Below are 20,997 nucleotides of genomic sequence, written 5' to 3' on the forward strand. Positions count from 1 at the left end.
AGAATTTACTATTTTGGTTTGTTGGGCTGAAATCGGTCAGTCAATGTGGCAGTGTGTGCACATACAGAAAATACATAGACGATTTATTTGAGCTCATTGGGAATTGTCAAGAAAAGGTGAGATTGTAGGAAAACATAGCTGGATTGTGATTATCACCCAGGAATTTGTCTTCTTGCTGAAAGAAAGGAAACCCAGGAGGCTACAAGGTCTCAGGACCCTTCCTACCCATTTTGCAAGGAGGTGGCATGGTATCCTCTTCAGTTTGCTGAATAGAAACAGTCAAGACACAACACATCCTAGAAATCAGTTCTGGAACAGGGAAATAAAGAAGGGACTAGACAGGACCAGAATAAGGCATAAATCCAGTGAGTGGTGGCTTCTCTGGTAGAATCTGGAATATAGGAAGAGCCTTTAAGTATGTTGGCTTATTGGGTTTGTTGTCTCTAGTTTTAAATTGCTTTTCTTGTGTAAACTAAATGGCTTTTCTTTAAAATAATTGAGAAATGTATAGGCAAAGTCTTTAAAATATTTATGCCTATTCATCTGGTTCAATTTGGGATAATCTCTTTTAAGAGATTCATCAAAAAGGAATACTAACATTTATTTATATTCAAAAATGTTTACTGTGACACTATGTATAAGAATGAAACATTAGAAAAAACCCTACGACCCTGTAAGTAATGCTTGTTAACTAAATTATGGCATAGCCACATAATGGAGTATTATGTAGCTGTCAAAACTATCATTTTGGGAAAAAAAAAGTAATCCTAATAGAAAATAATGAGGCAAGTGAAAAACCAGTATTAGAAATTACCTTAATTAGATATGACCTCAAATTATACATAGATATTAGATGGGAAAAATATACAGCAATTGGTTGATTCTAGGGATGTGGATATATTCCCATTTTGTCATTGCTTACATCAGCATGTGTCTTACAATTAATAGAACTTCCTAGTTATAATTAGAAACATTTTGTTTTCTTTTTTTTTTTTAGTGGTACATAAAATAAGATTGTGCCTCTTAGATTTTGAAAAAAAAATAATAACCAGCATGTCAGTATAATAGAGTCAGATTTTACTGAGTGGCATTACTATGCACTTTTTCCCATGATGAGTATATGTGTGTGTGTATGCACACATTTAGAAAAGAGACAGCTCTATTTCAGACCCCTGATATGTGACATTCTTTAGATTTATTCTGTTTGTGTATAATTTTAGTTTGTCTGGGATCCTTTATTTAATACCCTAAGCAACTTTCTAGGGTCTACCTAGTTTGAAAATTCATTTGATATTAAATTAATTTTTCAGCAGAATTCTGTTTGGAAATCCAAAATACTTAGTTCTATCTATGGACTTCTGCACCTTCCAACAGCATGAGTCCCTTCCTCATCCCAGTTCACTCAGAGAATTCTTGGTGTATGACTTCCCCATCAATTTCTCCTCAAATTTAATTCTCTTTCTCTTTACCTATTCAGTCTGTTGTTCCCTACTGCTCTCCTCACTTACGTATATAATTATGCTAATAAATGTTTCTTGTGGGGCCTGGGAGCTCAGTGAGAAGGGTGTGGCTTAGAATTCACAATTCACAGAGTCTTAGGTTGAAAACCTGCCTCTGCCTATCACTGGTTATGTGACTTTGGGCACATCACTAACCTCCCTGTAACCCAGTTTTTGTCTTTTGTAAAGTGGAAATAATAGTACCAGTCTCATAGGAATAGTGAATGGGTTTTGTGAGCTAATGTGCATAAAGCAGTGGACATTTGTTCATATATCCAGTATTCATTTTGTTCCTTTTTTATTGATATGTGGCTTTGCTGAATAGACATGATCTCAACATAGTTGTTCCAAAAGCGTTCTCATCAGTGCACACTTGATTCATTTCAAACCCAGGAGACTTTGCCTTTGCCACCTAGGAAACCTTGCCAACTACACTTCTTCCACCTTCATATAAAAACTTCAGAAGTCTACAAATTCCAGCTTATACCCCACAGTCCTCTTTCCTCAATTTTATTATCCTTACATAGCCAAATTAACTCCCCTGGATTCTTGGCTGACTTCAGCTCTGCTGAACAGTTTTCTTCTCTGCACCAACTCTTACAGGGTTGAGTAAAATGTAAAGGGTGGGGAGGTAGACAGAGAAATGTCAGATTAACAATAAGATTTTCTAGTAAAAAGCAAAAGCCTGGAGCAGACACAATAGACCAAAGAAAAGTGGGTTCTCCCTCAGTGGCTCTAGTATATTATCTTAAACTTGGAGATCTAATTTTCTAATTTTCTTTAGGACCCCTGCATCTTAACAACCAGCCCGTTGTCTTATCTGCTGTCACCTAACTTGTGTTCTTTAGTGGTTTGCATTCTAACCCAACAGCCTCTCCACACCTATCTGATTCAACCCTATAATTCCTTATAATTTGCTCAAAATATTTTCCTTATATTCAGCCTCTAAAAATATTCAGTATGATCTTCAGTTTTCCTTACTATGATATTAGGCCTGACTTTATTCTTTTTTTTTTTTTTCTCTAAAACTTGCCCTCTTCTTTTATTGCACCAGAGACCTTGGATGGTATAAGTGAAAACATTGCATCAGAAGAGCATACATAGCTTGGGGCACCTGGGTGGCTCAGTCAGTTAAGCGGTTAAGTGACTGGCTCTTGGGTTCAGCTCAGCTCTTGATCTCTGAGTCATGAGGTCGAGCCCCTTGTTAGGGCTCTGCACTCAGTGTGGAATCTGCTTGAGTTTCTCTCCCTCTCCTTTTATTCCCTTCCCCTGCTTGGATGCTCTTTGTCTCTCAAATAATATTTAAAAAAAAAAAAATCTTTGAGGGAAAAATAATATAGCTCTGTCTCTCTTTAGAAGGAATTGGAGAACTCAAATAATGTTGAGGAAAAAAGGAAATAATAATGCTTTAAAGTACATCTATCCAGGAAGGCTAAATGTCTTATGCAAGGAGTGTTATGGTACTGTCCGTGGGGAATTTCATTTTAAAATCTAGTTCCTTCCTGCCAATGGGGGTTTTTAATTCTTTCCCATTGCTGAAAAATGCTGACCTGAGAGAGTGAACCATAACCATGATGTCATGAAAAGCATCACAAATAACTTCACAATAGGTAGGGGGTAACATTCTATAAAAACAGAAAACTGTGAAAGTTGAGGAATAAAGTCCTCTAGGAAGAAGCAAACATCCTATGAAAGACAAGAGGGGCAAAAGGATATTGAGTTACAAAGGAATGGGATACGATTCCTGGACATAGTACCACAACCACAGATGGTGCAGGATTATCACTAAATTCTTTAATGAGAAGTCATCTGAATTTAATAACAAAGCATATAAGGTAGGCTTCAAGGCAACCTTATGTTTTACTTACAACCTGTTCTAGAGAGCCAGCATTCTTTAAGGGAAGACAAGCAAATGAAAACAATCTATGCAATATATGTCATAAAAATGATAACATTCGCTACTATTTATTAATCATTGTCAGGCAGTGCTTTGAGCACATGGATTCTCATTTAATTCTACAACCTCCTCTGTAGCAGCCACTGTGATTCCCAGTTTTTTTTCAGTTGGGAAAGCCTGAGGCTCAGAGAGGTAAATTAGCTTGCCAAAAGTCCCTAAGCTAATAGCAAATAGCTTTTGGATGTGAATGCAGCACTGTTTAACAGTGCATACTGAGCTCTTAATTAGGAGGTCATACTGCTTTGCATAGTGAAAAGTGGAGATAGGGTATACTTGGGAGAGTTCAGAAGGGTGAGGAGGAGCTGGAAAGCCTGCAGAAGTGGTAAATGTAAAATCTGGTAGGAAGGTGCAGAAAGCAGAAGCAATTCCCTCTCTCCCAGGCCACTCCTCCCAGGCTCTGCCCATCACTATCTCCCTGACCTCTTCTGTTCCTGCGCTCAGTCTTTGTCCCAAAGAGGCCACACCAATGGCCCCCATCCTCCCGCTGAATAACATGTATGTGTGTGTGTATATATATAAAATGTAGTAAATATATCTCCTCCCAAAGCCTCCCAAACACTCCTCCCCTTAAGAAAAGCAGCAATACCTTGTTTGCTTCTTGAAATGTGTGAAATGTGATTGTGTTTACTTTTTGAGATTGAAACCAATCACATACAAAAATACCTTTTTTAGAGGAGAAAGATGTCAGCTCTTGCTGCATTCAAATATCCAATCTTTTCTGACTCACATTGAACAACCTTGAGCAAATCATTCTCTGGTTTCTTTTTTCTGCTGGTGCTGTATGGCGACAGTGAGAAAGGCCGTTCCAAGTATGGTGCGATCACTCAAATATTAAAGCTTTTTACGCTCTTTGCTTCTGTTCATTCTTACTTCCCTTTTGATCTAACAAAACTTCTTAAATTATAAATTAGAGAGTTGAAGTTTTGTTTTTTTTGTTTTTTTTCTTTCCAAGATAAGGGAAAAATTTATGACTTCAAAACACTGTCAGTGGCATAGTGCAGCAGACCACATCAATATTTTCATTTGGCGTGTGGCACGTGATACCCTGAGAAAGATACCACATTTAGGATGATCTCTTAAGGATTTCTGTTTGTTTTTAAGTATAGCGAAATGAGCTAGTTGTTTTTACTTGGAAGATGAAATAGCTCCAATCCCCTTTTAAGAATATATAGTCACCCATTTTACAAAATCCAACATTATTTTGCCTTCTTATATTTTCTAATATATCAGCCGGTAGATGATTACTTTTCATCCTTGAAACAAATGAGAAAAAATTAGGGTCAAGTCAATCAAGGTATAATATAGTGGGGGATATAGAGGTGGAGTTGCTTTTTTGGGATATTGCTTTCAGGGATACAGTTGGCTAGTCATTTTGAGAATTTGTCTTGTTTGTTTTTAACAATTCTTCTTTATCTTTTTTTTTTTTAAAGATTTTATTTATGTATTTGTCAGAGAAAGAAAGGGCACATGCCAGAGGGCTCACAAGCCAGGGGGAGGGGCAGAGGGAGAAGCAGACTCCCTGGTGAGACTGGAGCCAATGCAGGATTCTGCATCCCAGGACTCTGGGATCATGATCTGAGCCAAAGACAGCCACTTAACAACTGAGCTAGCCAGCCAGCCCTGTTTTTAACTTTTCTGATGCATAAGATTGTAACCTCCTTCAGGATATACCTCTTCTGGCTATTTGGCCTTCTCAGTTGATGTGACCATCTTCTGAGCTCCCCTGTCCTGATGTGCACACCAGTATCAAGGGATTCCTCACACTGAAGTGTGAATAAGCATTTGTCTTCACACTAGCCACAGAACTCCTTGAGAGCAGGGAGCCATGACATTTCTTCCTTTTATCTACCAATACAGTGTGAGGCTGAGTAGATACTCTGTACATGGTTCTGGAAAGAAACCGAACTTGGCTGTGCTTTAATGAAAATAGGATTAATGATGGGGACATTTGTCCAAGATGTTTTATCTCACTGAATGGAAAAAGAAAGTTTAGAGGCAAATTCCAACATACAAACAAAATGACAAGCATGAAAACAGACCCCAACTATTTCTTCCCTTTCTTGAGCCAAGAAAGAGTGCCAAAGCCTCATAAGAAGTTGGCCCAAACTGTGCCTATGTTTGAAGAAGTCAGAAAAGTAGTGAGAATAGGATTTTTTTTCTTGCTACACCATTCCTGAAACAGAATAAAAAATGCAGAACAAATATGGGGAGTTAACAGTTAACTTCCAGGAGGAAAAATGTAACAACAAATAATGACAACAAGTACAAAAACCCTCAGTCTTTGCATGGTGGTCTTTGCATGGTGATCTCAAGCATTCTGATTTATGTCATGGTTTTGTTTTGTTTTGTTTTCCTAAGCTCTTAAAAATATCATTGTTTAATCTATATACGTGGCTGATGTATAATGTACAGATCAGAACAAGATATGACATTAACAGTGATGCTTCTCTGTGTTAGAATAGTCCTTCACAGTTGGTAAATATTTCCACACTAAATATCTGAATTCATTCTCATCAAAATTTTATATGGTAAAAAATCCATGTCTTGCTACCTTATACCCATCTTACAAATGGCAAAACAAATCCTGAGTACCTCCCTCAGGATCATAAAGCTATGATGTTTAACAACAGTGATGAGAGTCAGCCATGAGATGCCATAGCAACAGAATGGACACCCCCCCCATCTCGGTCATTCAGTCCACCACCAGGGTTCGATACAGATACCAAGATTTTATTTGACTCCTATCAAGTACAAATTTAAGAGAAACAGCTGAGTTTCTGAAATACTACAGATTTTTTTTGAGCACCTTCTATGAGGTAGGGTCACATAGTAAATGTGTAAAGCATTAAAAGAAATATTATTTACCTTTTTTATGTAGTTGCAAGTATTTAAAGTATTTACTTGAACTGCTCATAAAACTCGACAGAGCCAGCACTATTTTGTCTATTTTCTACAATATCTCCAGAGTAGCAAAGCTTTAAAGTGTTGGAGCTGGAACTTCAAATCAGTTCTGCCCAGCTCCAAACCCATTTCATGACATCATCCTGCTTTCCTCAAGAAAGAGTAGGGGATGTCTCTTATTAACAAGACTCCTGGGAAACCTGAGTAGGTCTTTGAGGCAAAATATGCTTGAAAATAAAACATTATTTCCAAGTAGTAGTCATTATCAGCTCATAATTGAAAGCAAGCTTGAAGAAATGCTATAAACCAGTGTCTTCTGACACAAAAGCTATCTGCAGACATGTGCTTGTAGTTCCAGTTCTCACTTTGTAAACAGGTTAACCTGATTTGTATTTTCCTTGCTTTTGTTTCTTTGAAATTGATGTTAGCTACATTCGTGGTGGGAAATTGGTTGTTCCATGGTATAAAAAACACATGTTTGCCTCACCTGTCCAACTGAATTTAAATGGAAGGACTTGTCTTATGGCAATTGTATATACAATTTATATAAATCATGTGTATCTGAAGGTAGATTAATTTGGTCTAAAGTTATTATGATGACAGGGTCCCTGCACGCCAAGTACAGGATATGATAATGGAAAGAATATGGGGCTTCAGAATCCAGCTGTGCTGTCTTTTAAGCTGAGTAACTTGAGGAAATCATTCCTTCACTATGAATCTTGATTTGTTTTCATGTTGTTACAAAGACCAAATGAGATCTAAGGGATTCTAAACATGAAGTTGTTTCATTATCATCATCATCTTTGCCATTAACAAAGCAATATTAGGAAAAATATTTTGATAAAAGAAAACCAGTATTCTCACTTAATATTTTTGTGAACATTTATTTGTTTTTTAAGATTTTATGTATCTATTTGACAGCGATCACAAGCAGGCAGGGGATGGAGGGAAAGCAGGCTCCCTGCTGAGCAGAGAGCCCTATGCAGGGCTCCATCCCAGGATCCTGAAATCATGACCTGAGCTGAAGGCAGAGGCTTAACCCACTGAGCCACCCAGGTGCCCTTTTGCGAACATTTAGATCAATTTATTCACAGGAAGAAATAGAAACAACAGTTAGCAAAATGGAGAACTCTAAAAGATTGCTACATGATCATAAGTCTGTGTTTCCTCTCTCCTCCCTGTTTCTCATTACCTAAGGAGTGCCTCCTCCTTTCTGCATTCCTTTCCTCTGTAATCTCTTTACCCCAGTGGAAGAGCAGAGGATAAAATGATTTGTCTTTTGTGCGCTAGTTGTTTCCTGGGGTTACAGTGTGCTGGAGTAGGGGATGGTGAGTGATGGAGAGTGAAGCTAGCACTTAACAAGCAGTTGGCAAAGTCTCTTAGGAACAGATTCAGAGTTAGAAAAGGAAGAATGTGACATAGATACGCTGCTGTCAAGTAACTTGAAGGTCAGGGGAGGGCGGACAATAAAAGAAAGATGGTAGGACTTCGAAGTATGGCTAGAGTTCGCCATTCACAATTATAGGAACTGAAGACTTTTCAGCCTTCACAATCTTCATTTGAATAGGGAACATCACCATCTTTTATTTATCTTGTAGAGTAGGTGTGGGAATTACATGAAATAGTATATATAAAATTGTTTTGAAAATTATGCAGTCCTATACAATTGTTATTCTTTTTTAAAAATTGCTTTTATTAACAGATAATGTATTATTTGCTCCAGGGGTACAGGTCTGCAATTCATCAGTCTTACGTAATTCACAGCACTCGCCATAGCACAAACCCTCCCCCGTGTCCATAATCCAACCACCCTATCCCTACTGCTCCACCCCCCAGCAAACCTCAGTTTGTCTTGTAGTATTAAGTGTCTCTTATGGTTTGTCTCCCTTCCTATCCCATCTTGTTTCATTTTTTTTCCTTCCCTACCCTCCATAACAACTGCTCCCCCACTCTCCCCGCTTTTCAAATTCCCCATTCCCTTCCCCTTATCCTTACTTTTCCTAATAGCTTGTTGAGGCTATTTTATATTGAGGCTATATTATATATTATATATCATATGTTGAGGCTATATTATACCAAGTTGAGGCATGGACTTCTCACGGTGGTTTGCCTATACTGAAAGCTAACTACTTTCTAGGTGTGGTTCAGTGTATTTCACCAGTCATCACTTCCTAGGAAAGCAGATCATTAATATGCTGTTCTGTACTCTTTGTTAAGTATGATTTTTTTAACTGACTCTAAAAAAATCCAGTGCAGTGATATCAAAAGAATTTTATATATGTATTTATTTGTCTTTAATTTATACTGATAGGTACTGAAAACCTACTATATGCTAGGTGTTATCCTGAGTTCTACAGATAAAGCAAGTAGCCTTTTGCACTAGCCAGCAAGGTCATCAGGGATTAGACTTCACATGATAGTCTTATTACACATAAAAATAATTTTACTTTAGACCATTCTTTTTCCTCTCTTTCTCTGTCTCTCTTTCTCTCTCTCTTTCATGAAATTTTAGAAATTGAGAAATTTGCAATTTTAAAAAGATCCTAGGGTATTCTTATCATACTGATTAGAGGATTTTTGATAACCACTGTTAATGACCAATGCTGCAAAGAAGACATTTGTAATATATAATGTGTTCTTTCTAACTCGTAAATTTCATTAATTAATGAGTAGCTGGAAAGAGCTTTTTTTTTAACCCCGTTAAAGTTAGACTCTGAAATGTCACAATAGCTAATAGATCCCACATTTGCTTATTCATTGCTGAAAATGGTTCCCTTATTGAAGCTGATGCAAGAGGTCTAGTTGTGAAGTCGAAAATGGATCTCATTTGCATTTTATTGGTGTAAATTCAAGCCCATTTCATAATGGTAAAAGGCCAAAAATTGACTTTTTCCGTCTGTGAGCCTTTCCGATTTATAGTAAGAGAACTTGTCAGTCAAGTCTAGCCTCGTATCTTGGTTCCCCTCTCTAGAACCTAGTCACTACCTAGTGATTTTGCCCCTCTGAGCATGTGTCCTTGTTGATATCTGAAAAGTGGGACCATAATTCTGGTCTGAATAGTGTTGTGAGTAATGAATGAAATGGTGTATCTGAGCCACTAAAACTCTAACTAAGCAAGAGGTTGAACAGAACTCCTCTACCTTGCACATGAATTACCAAGCCTTTCTTGTATTCTTTGGGGTTGCTTTGGAATCAGTTCAGCATTATATTTTGCCTCATGAGTGTGGGATAGAGAATCCTAGCTTTGGAGTCAGACATACAAAAATTCAAATCTCTCATTGCCATTTACCAGCCAGAAATCAAAGTCGAAACCCACACTTTTGTGGCTCCAGAGTCCTTGCTCTTTCTTTGAATCCCACTATTTTTAAAAGTAGACATATCTCAGCAGTCTGTTGTGATATCTGGTATGCCACCATTGGAAGCAATTTATAATTTAACAAAAGGAAAACTAGTATTTATTGGGTGCCTGTGTGCCTACCACTCTGTACTCTCGTTGTGTGTGTATAAATAAAAATACAAATATATGGGATAGGGATGTAATTGGGGCTAGAGACCAAACATATAATATAAATATAAATATAAATATAAATACATATCTTGTATAATTGTATATATACACATACATACATGTACTCATATACACACACACACGTATTTAAAAACATGCATACACTTATATATAAGTATATTATAAAATTGACATAATAACCCTGCAGGTAAGTATCAGATGAATTAAAGCAAAAAATTAACGAGTTGCTACTGGAATTTGGTTTTAGAGAAGCTTGATTTCAAAGATAAAGTTTGTCCTACTATAACATGCAGCTTTGGGATTGATGTTTCTCTCAATTGCAAAAACAAACAAAAAGGTTTTTCTAGTATAGAAAAACATATTACCTTTTGTAGTATAGGAAACCTAGAACAAATTCATGATGGTATCCAGTGCTGTCTGTAAGTTCTTTGAGGGTAGGGAGAGTTCTTTGTAGTATGAATACTGTATTGCACTTGATGTGCTGTGAATGCACAAGAAACATCTATGAATAATAACCACTTAGAATTCGTTAGCATCTGGGATGTGTTGGAACAGTACAAGTCCGTAATTATATCTTACAGTTAAAAGGTCATGAATCTTACTATTTATTTATATTATTTATTTCCTTTGGGAGGTTCATAAATGACAAATTGGAATAGTTGGCTTCAGTTTTATGGCTTCTCCTTAATTGCCTTTATTTTTCTACAGGAGTTAGACTTCTCTTTTGATTTTTAGTCAGGCTTTTAGCAAAAATATGAATCAATATTAATAATAATTAGCAATTTTCCACCCTTTTTATAAATTCTACACCCTTCTCCCCTCTTGTAGAAGGTACTTAATACATGCCAGGGCATAGCAGAAGATGTAAAGCTCCAAGTGAGTATAAGGGAATTCCTCTGAAATACAGGTGGGATAAGGACACACCTTGTGCTAGAGACCAATATTTTGGCTCCTTGATCTAATTAGTTGGTTCTCTTTGATAATTATGACAACTATACTAGTCTTCCTTCCTTTCTTTCTTTCTTTCTTCCTCTCTCTCTCTTTCTCTCTTTTTTTTCTTCCTTCCCTCCTTCCTTCCTTCTTTCCTTCTTTCCTCTCTCTCCTTCCTCTTTTGTGTACATATGAAAGGGGCAAGTATACTGGCAATTTGGAGAAATAAGATGAGGTGTAGAGGCTCAGAGAATTAAGCAGTCTGTGGTTGCAGAAAGTGAAATGGTGGGTACAAAATCTGAGATGATAGTGGTACTATCAATCTTCCCTTTGTTTTTAGTTCCAGTCCTGACAAAATTATACAGGCTTTTTACTGCTGCACAATGAGATGAAATCCTTGGCATATGCTTCACATATTGTGCAGTTTAATGTTTTGGGATCTATATATATTCTAGTGTAGCTCTGATCATCAGTATGTTGTTTAGCATCTTTTTGTATCAGTATGATATGTTGGATGAAATGAGGATCACTTACTAGTGAACAGGGAAAATTGCAAAGTAAAGGGTATATGATCACCCCAAAGTTATAATAAACCAGTGATTTTAGATGAAAACAAGATGCAGATTCAAAAGTTTAAAGTGCTTTATTTAAAAGACTAGATATAGAGTTCAAGCAGTTATAGACTCTTTTAAAAAAAGAAATTTTGATGGAATCCAGGGAGTCCCTCCTGGAAAATAAGAATTGTTATTCAAATCACATCTTTGCAGGATGAGAGAAAGGAAGTAAACAAGGAAAAATTTATATAGGAAAATCTGGAAAAAAAGCAGGAGGAAAGGATGAGGGGGTTTTAGAGGGGTTATTATCCAGAAGGTATTTCCAGTGGGGTTGGACAGTTAAACTAGAAGTCCCATTTTGGAGAGGAATGCCAAGGAAAGGCAAATTAGCCCAAAGGTGTGTGTCAGTCATAAGAAGGGGAAATGTAGCCCTTGTCTCACAAGGTGTTAAGTGTGGGTATTGCAATTCAGATCATCTGTCACTTCTGAGGCCCTTGCCTTTTCTAACCCACTGCCCTTTAAGGATTTCTCATTCATCTGTCTGTGAATTTGGCACCAGAAAGCCAATCAATCAGTGTCTGTGGAGAAGAGAGGAGGGAGGAAGGAAGAAAGGAAGAGAGGGAAGGACGGAGGGATGGAGAGACGGAGGATGAAGCCAAACAGGAGAATTGAAGAACCAATAAGAAATTCATCCATGGATAATTTATTGTGTACATTTTCCATTTCATAGACTATGGCACAACCATAAAAGTATTGCTGAATATGCATTATGGTTTCACATGAAGACGTGTTCATTATATAATAAGTGGAAAAAACAAGTTAAGCACCGTATTCTGGTAGTATATTTGTTTGTTTAAAGTATGTATAGATAAAGTAGGAAAGTATTTAACAGAGTGTCAACAGCTATTTTTCTTTCAGTATCCCCCCCCCCCTTTTAATATAATACCCTTTTAACTTTATGGTAACAAACATTGTAATAATTAAATTGAAATATCTGAGAGAAAATAAGAATGCTCTGGATAAATTTAGAGAGTGGTTGCACACCTGGGCCACATTTCTTTTAGGTACCTCTTGCATCTTTATGTATTTGGATGTGTTTATTCATACCGAGATGACCTGGAGGTGGGGGCTGCTTGCAGGTGTTCCTTTAAGACCTTTCACCTTTCTCAGATGACATTCAGGTATTCTTCCCTTCCTGTAGCTAGAACATGCTCTCCTGTCTCAGTGTTTCTATTGCATTTTAGCTAAGGCTGCTCAGATGCATGTCAGGGGATAAAAATAACTTGGTCCCTTACAAAAATGGGGGCCTAGTCAATGCTCAGTCCCGTTGCTTCCTAGTACAAACTCCATGTAAGTATTTTTTGCCCTCCAGATATGCAATTACTCTTAGGGGTGCTGGTTTTAGCAGGATCCCTCATGTTAGGGAATCACACTAACTATTTTAGGGCACTTAAGTATTATATGAAATGCGTGTGAAAGTTTTAGTGAATATATAAGTGAATGAATGAGTGAATTGTAATTTGAAATCAGAGGTCCAAAAATGCAGTTCAGCTTCTAACAGTCTTTAATGTTTTACCATCTACCATCTTCCAAACTTAGTTGCTTCACAAAATAATTATAGCAATATATATAGGACTCTCAGAAATATTAGCAGAATTAAATGAGACAACATGTAAAAATGTTCTTCATGAACTTTAAGCCACATAAGCATGCCTCTTACTTATCTGAAACATGGCTGAAACATGGCTCCTTATACTTTTTGCTATAATAATTTTCCTGTGTGCATCATTTCTTCCAAGAAGATTCTAAGCTCCTTAAGCATTTGGTCACAATCTGGCTGAAAACTGTTGCCTTGTTTCTTATCATATTGCCTTGCTCCATCATTGGTTGCCAATAAGCATTTTATTTTATTTGTAAAATGCTTCTCCAGCATCCAACCCTATTGCAAATATTCTCCAAAAGCAACTTATTTAATCCTCATTGCAACTCTGTGAGGCATGTACTATTATAATGCTCTCATTAGAAACAAGGAAACTAAGGCACAGAGGGATTAAGCAACTTGCCTACAGCCACACAGGTAATGAATAAAAAAGCCAGAATTGGAACCAGTTACTCTAACTCCAAAGTATATGAGAGAAATTTAAACTATCATTATTGTATCACAAGAATGGACAGAAAGGGACTTCTTTGAATGGAAAAGATAATTAGTACAATTTATTAAGAAACCTTTATGTGTCAGGCACTACTCTGAGTGATTTATATCCATTATCTGATTTAATTCTTTGAAGATATATCAATATCATCATTACTCTTCCTTTCCCACTTACTTAGGAAAAGATTATATAAATGTTCAGGAAAAAAATCCTATCTCCATAATACATTTTTATTAAAGAACATTTTTAAAGTCATAATTAGATTTTAGATGGTAGCGTTATTTAGCCCAGACTGATTTAATTCATTTTTTCTGGGACAGGTATCTATGGGCGAACTGGAGATAGAGGAAGCAAGTTACAACCATATATTCGAAATGTTAAGACTCACTCATACTGTCCTATATGCAGCCAGATATTTCTCTCTTAGAAGACAAGTGTATTTGGGGTCCATGCTTAGAGTAGCAATCTGAGACAAAAAGAGGATGGGCTTTACAATCAGACAGCCCTGGATTTGAATCCTCTATTACTCTGTGTGTTCATAAGCAAAGGACTCAATTTCTCCTAGTCTCTCTGCAAATCTGTAAATGGAGATTAATAATAATAATGGTAATAACAATAATAATAATAATAGAGCTGTTGAAAGTATAAATGCAGTCATGCAAGTTAAAGGGCCAAGAAGAGTGCTAGGGAGGGGAATGAGCTCCTGCAAAGGGAAAGATGAGAAGAGTGGCCGGGGGGGTACTGAAACAAAGCACAGAGCAGGGCAAGAGTGTGGCAGATGACACAGTCAGCAAGGACCTATGGTGCAGAACCTGGTGGGTTCTAGGAAGCTATCAAGGGTTTCTAAAGAAGGAACTAGTATGTTCAGATATGTTTATTTATTTTTTTTTAAAGGGCAATTTTTTTTTAAAAGATTTTATTTATTTGACAGAGATCACAAGTAGACAGAGAGGCAGGCAGAGAGAGAGAGAGAGAGAGAGAGAGAAGCAGGCTCCCTGCTGAGCAGAGAGCCCGATGCGGGACTCGATCCCAGGACCCTGAGATCATGACCTGAGCCGAAGGCAGCGGCATAACCCACTGAGCCACTCAGGCTCCCCATCGGATATGTTTATTTTTTAAAGATTTATTTTATTTATTTGAAAGAGAAAGAGAGAGAGAAAGAGAGAGCACAAGGAGGGGCAGAGGAAGAGGAAGAAAGATAATCTTCAGCCGACTTTCCTGTTGAGCAAGGAACCTGATGCAGGGCTCTATCCCATGACCCCTGAGATCATGACCTGAGCCAAAATCAAGACTCAGATGCTTATCTGACTGAGCCACCCAGGCGTCCTTCAAATGTGCTTATTTTTTAAAGAACTCTTTGGTCCAAAGATTGCAAGCAAAAATTATATAGTTTTACTTGAGATATTTGCCCCAATTTGACTTCTTACTGAGTGTCAAATACTGTACCAACATTTTTTTTCTCCTATATTACTTAAATTTTTATACATCCTGAAAAAACTAAAGCTAAAATATTTTACAGTTTACAAGTGAAGAACTCAAGTGATAGGAGAACTGGAGTTTGAGTCCAGGCTTACCTGACTTTATAAGTGCTCTTGACACCGCCTGGCTTTCATTGTCCCTGAAACAGATGTGAGTGATAGTGCTGTAGGGGGTAAGCAAGGAGCACCAGGAATGTAGGGTCTCTGGCAGATATACCTTATTATAACCCCCCCCCCCATGGAGTCACACTTGCATAATCCCCTCTTGAACGCAGCTAGACCTGGAACTTGCCCTTATGCGGTTTGGCAAAGTAAAGAGGGATATTCATTACCATGATGGCATTAGGTTATGCAATATTCTGCTTTAGCTGACTAGAACACAAGATTCTTCTGCTGGCTCTGAAGAAGTAAGATGCCATGCTATGAGAAAGCCATTTGGCTCGGAACTAAGGGAAGCCACCAGGAGCTGAGATTGGATACTTGGCTGACAACCAGCAAGAGGATGGTGCCTCAGCCGTACAACCACAAGGAACTGAATTCTGTGAACAACTACCTCATCTTAGAAGAGGTCCCAGGATCCAGAAAGAAACATGGCCCAGCCAACACTTTGGAGCAGCCTTGTGAAAACCTGAGAAGAGGACACAGCCAAACTGTACCTGGACTCCTGACCCACAGGACGCAGCGACTGTGAACTAGTCCAGGTTCTGGTGCAGTGGAGGAAAAAATTGTGGCCACTTGCAGAGTAATATTTAAATGAAGGGTGTACAATACTTGGAAAGAGAGAAGAACAGATTCTCCAGAGAAGAGACACAAGTCAAGCCAGAGCTAGGGTATAGATTAGAATTGGAAAGGAGACAAGAAGGGGTCACCTGTGAGTTGACTCAAGAAGCTATAATTCTACCTTTTGTTGTTTTTCCCTTTTCCAGACATACTATGCTTAGCTTTAAGAGTAAGTGTGAATTTTACTATACATACTACAGGAAGATAGAATTTAGATATTTAGTTTTTTTGTCACAGGTAGCTTTTCTTTAGCTAAGTTCAACTATTTATTTATGTTGTATCTGCTGAATAGTTAGCCAGAGAACACATGGAATAGATGCATGTTCCATATACCACGTTCACAAGTAAAACAGAAGTCTTGAGCCATTAACTGAACATTTTCATCCATATGTAGGGTGGCTCTACTATTTTTTTCTCTTTTTCTTTGAAAAATGATGTAACAATATAAAGATATGTTTTAACAATGTTTAATAAACTATACTATTTTCTGTATATGTATTTTCCCCCAGTCATTGTCTGTATGTATTATGTGTTAGAAAGTTATTATTATGAGAATGTTTTCAGCTGAAAGAAACAGCAAGCCCAACTAAACCCGACTTGTACTATAGAGACTGTGATCTCATATATCAGGAAGTCCAGAGGGAGAGTAGGTTTATTTAATGTCAGTTTATTCAAGATAAAAAGCCAATAGAGGTATAAAGGTACTTTTACCAAAAAGATTGAAAAAAAAAAAAGTGGTTATAGAGGTCAGGTTTCAGGTTTTTTCCATCTCTACAAACTGCTATAGTCAATGTTGGTTTCATTCTCTGGTCAGAAGATCCCTACAATGTTTTCAGGGATCACATATAAGATAACATGGTGAGCTGAGCAAACAGGGAGACCCCACATCCTCTTGCAGCTTTCTTAAGAGCAAGGCTATTTTTCATAAAAGCCCCCATTATACCTTTTTGGCTAGATGTTACATACCTAGTCCTAAACCAATCACTGGCATTGAGAATAGGGTACCTCTGTAGCAAGCAAATCAATCCCAAAGTTGGCTGCCTATAAGATGAGGTAGGAAGATAGCAGTACAAAATCAGATAAGGCATCAAAGTAGAAATGGATTCCAGGTAGTGTCTACTACGAAGTGCATTACATTTTTTTTTTAAAGAAGTTGCTTTCTTACATCATCTTTAAAACATATATTCTTGGGGTGCCTGGGTGGCTCAGTCGGTTAAGCAACTGCCTTCAGCTCAGGTTGTGATCCCAGGGTCCTGGGATTGAGCCCCACATCGGGCTTCCTGCTCAGCAGGAAGCCTGTTCTCCCTCTCCCACTCCCCCTGCTTGTGTTCCCTCTCTCGCTGTCTCCCTCTCTGTCAAATAAATAAATAAAAATCTTAAATATTCATTCATGCATGCATTCATTCATTGATGGGGTGCCTGGGTAGCTCAGATGGTTAAGTGTTTGCCTTCAGCTCAGGTCATGATCCCAGGGTCCTGGGATCGAGCTCTGCATCAGGATCCTTGCCCTGTGGGGAGACTGCTTTTCCCTCTCCCTCTGTCTCTCTACCCTGCCAGTGCTTTCTCTAGCTTTCTCTCTCTCTAATAATTTTTTTTAATCTTTAAAATATAAGTATATATGTATTCTCATGGTGAAATACCATAATTTACTAACCTCTGCCTAATTCTTTGTTTAATTTCAGTGGATTTATAAAATGTAAGGTGGTATTTTCCCAACCCTCTCAATTTCTATGCCAGTGATTCCTAGCAGTTAGGGTGAGATTTTTCTATGAAGCTAGTTTTAGCTATACTAGAAGAAAAAGTTTTATATGAATTGAGTGTTAAAGAGGTGATACTATTATTTAAGAAATTATCTTTAGTTTGCCCTCAAACAACAGTAAGAATATAAATCATTTATCTGGGATTAAGCACAGACAGCACAGGCAAGGTCCATGATAGGTTAATTTATTCGCAATTAAACTCTGGTAACATTTAGTTTATTTATGTTATCTCAGGATCCCAAACTTCTTTTTTGTTGTTGTTGATGATGACAAGAGTTTTTTTTTTTTTTTTTTAATGCTCCTTCCAGCTTTAATGTTGCCGGATTTTAAATTTTATTTTTTATAAACATATATTTTTATCCCCAGGGGTACAGGTCTGCGAATCGCCAGGTTTACACACTTCACAGCACTCACCATAGTACATACCCTCCCCAATATCCATAACCCCACCCCCCCTCTCCCAACCCCCCTCCCCCCATCAACCCTCAGTTTGTTTTGTGAGTTTAAGAGTCATTTATGGTTTGTCTCCCTCGCAATCCCATCTTGTTTCATTTATTCTTCTCCTACCCCCTTAACCCCCCATGTTGCATCTCCTCTCCCTCATATCAGGGAGATCATATGATAGTTGTCTTTCTCCGATTGACTTATTTCGCTAAGCATGATACCCTCTAGTTCCATCCACGTCGTCGCAAATGGCAAGATTTCATTTCTTTTGATGGCTGCATAGTATTCCATTGTGTATATATACCACATCTTCTTTATCCATTCGTCTGTTGATGGACATCTAGGTTCTTTCCATAGTTTGGCTATTGTAGACATTGCTGCTATAAACATTCAGGTGCACGTGCCCCTTCGGATCACTACGTTTGTATCTTTAGGGTAAATACCCAGCAGTGCAATTGCTGAGGATCCCAAACTTCTAAATAACTTTTGTTTGGGAAAATCCCAGACTGGTTTTGGCATTTTAAAAAACAACAGAAGTACATCCTCCTTCATTTATTGGGCACCTATTATTTGCCATATTTTATTTATCATAATTAACCCTAAGAAATCAGTATTATTATCTCCAGAGATTACCTTTAAATGGATTACAAAAGAATGCTCTCCAGAAAGTGGTGAAAATGGATATCTCATCTGTGTTTTCTAACTCAAACATCCATAGCATTCCCCTGTGTTAAATTGCCCAGAATAGTAGCTACTCAGTAAATAGTTGTTAAATCAGTGGATGAACAAATTTTAAGCTCAAATTAGTGTTTTTGCTCCCCAGGATCATTAAAATGCCTTTTAAAATCACACCATATATTCTCTACCAATTAAGGTACATTTAGCAGAATATAGTCTGTTCAGTTTAAATTGATTCACTTGATTTGATTTGGTTTGTTGTAATAGGCAAAAGTATGGTCCTCCCCAGAGCTTTAAATTATGTTCCTGGTTTCCCCCAATCACCCAACCTAAAGTGTAGCTAATTAAGTAGGAAAAAGGAAAAAGAACCTTCTCCACAGGAAAGTCATTTTGTCTGCCTGGCTATTTTAGATGGAGTTTATTAGCAGAATAGAACCAGTAGTGAAAGGATAGCTAACATGGATGACCTTTCTCATTAGTCACAAAGATCAGAAGGCATAGAATTGTTGAGAAACCTTTCCATCCTTCCAACTTTGTTAGGAAGAATTGCAGATTAAATCCACAAACTTGGGACACTACCATCTTGAAGCAGAACACTTCAGTTCCCTATGGAAGTGGGCGAGCAGCAAATGAGCCAGCTTCTATTTTATCTGCTCACTGACACAAATCTTGTCAGGATTTGAACTGTGGGATGAGTTTGTGTGCATTTGTCTGTGTACACACATGTGGTGCAGCCTTACTTCTCCTCTCACATACTCGCGGTTTCATAATTATGACCCAGTGAGTTGTGTTCACCTGTTGCTGCCTGAAATCCTGTACTCCACTGAAGACTGATGTCAGGAGATGCTAGACACCACAGTGCAGTTGTTGTGAGAGATGATAACATGGTAGGCCCTTTGTAACCTCGGTCATTTTCTGTCTTAAGCCACCAGGTGCTTGCCACCATGTCACTCACTTATGCCTGCACGTGAGTAGTTAGGAATCCAAAAGGGAAATAAGAAATGGAAGGGAAGTTATACTGGTTGGCCTTCTCATATGTGCTGGGTATAAGGCACTTTGAGTCTCACCTTCTTAGTCCTCACAGTGATATTTTAATTAGGTATTATTCCAATTTCACAGATGACAAATGAGGGCTTTGCAAGTTAAACAGCAGACCCGAAGTCATAAAGCCAATAAAGCTGCAATTTCAACGTGGGTCTCAGGTGAGGGAAAAAAAAATCTAGACATTTTTGTAAAATAAAAACACACTTAATGGGCTATCGATATAACCACTCAGCAGATTAATACAGCTGCTTCCTATTCTAATAAGTGAACAGCAACCAGATGATACATTGTTACATATAGGATCTTAGAGTGAGCACCCATCAGAAATAGGACATTTAATTCAGGTAGCCATATTTGTGAAACATTTAAAGACTTTTGAGCATACACAGAAGATGCTGAAGGGATAGAGAGTTCAGAAATTATCTGACAAGAGAAAATTTTTATTAACTACAATCATAAATTACCTTACTCTAGCTCTCTCATTGGAGCATTTGAGCTAAAAAGCAGAAGAGCTCATTTCTTGCCAAGGATCACTGACCTTTCCACTGCATCAAGTGATGCTAATAAAACAGTCTCAGGAGAAGTTTCCTTACAAAGAGTAACATCTCAGGCTGATTTTTAAGTCAAAGGCCTTGCCTCCAGAATTCCAGTACTGTCTTCCCCTGGGGTAGCAGAGGTTTCCCAAGAAAACAACCACATTCTCTTCAGTCCCAGGAAGATGGCCTAGGAACCTATGAGATTCATATTTGGTAAAATTTTACAAAAAATTTTAAGTATCTGACAACAAAAGGGGAAAGAAAGAAAAGTCATATTCTCCTTATCAAAACAAAGTGTTCTGTCAAAATCCTAGTATTGTGGGATAAAATCATGTTGTAACTATCTGAAAAGGGGAAAAATAATGCTGACACATTAGTTTTATTTTAGTTTACAATTAATAATTGTCAAAGATGAACACTAACCTGAGGTCCATTTGACTCCAGGCTTGTGTTCTCGATTTCCAACCATTGATTCCCAGAGACATTTAAGTGGAAATTATTCAGTTGCCTGTCAGGGGTGTGTTGAAAGGAACCTCACATTGGGAAGCAGGCTGGTCTTCACAACCTCTTAGATCTTTTCACTTTCTCAGCTTCTTTGATGTTATGATGCAGCTGGATGGCATACTTAAAAAAAGTTCAGGTAAGGCTAATGACGAAAATTGGTGCTTAAAATAGAGCTTTGGAGGCTTTCACTTACCTTGATCTTCTCTGTATAACTCTGTGGATGATTGGCATTTGGCTCCATTAAAGGTTT

At 37.7% G+C, this 20,997-nt stretch overlaps 1 protein-coding gene across 1 annotated transcript in view; it reads left to right on the forward strand.

The window, feature by feature from the left end:
* The window catches only part of TENM4 (teneurin transmembrane protein 4), a 2,938,802-nt gene that overhangs the window by 1,133,908 nt on the left and 1,783,897 nt on the right, over positions 1-20,997 (forward strand). The window lies entirely within an intron of this gene.

The sequence above is a fragment of the Lutra lutra genome, chromosome 10 (assembly GCF_902655055.1).
Source record: "Lutra lutra chromosome 10, mLutLut1.2, whole genome shotgun sequence".
Lineage (NCBI taxonomy): Eukaryota > Metazoa > Chordata > Mammalia > Carnivora > Mustelidae > Lutra > Lutra lutra.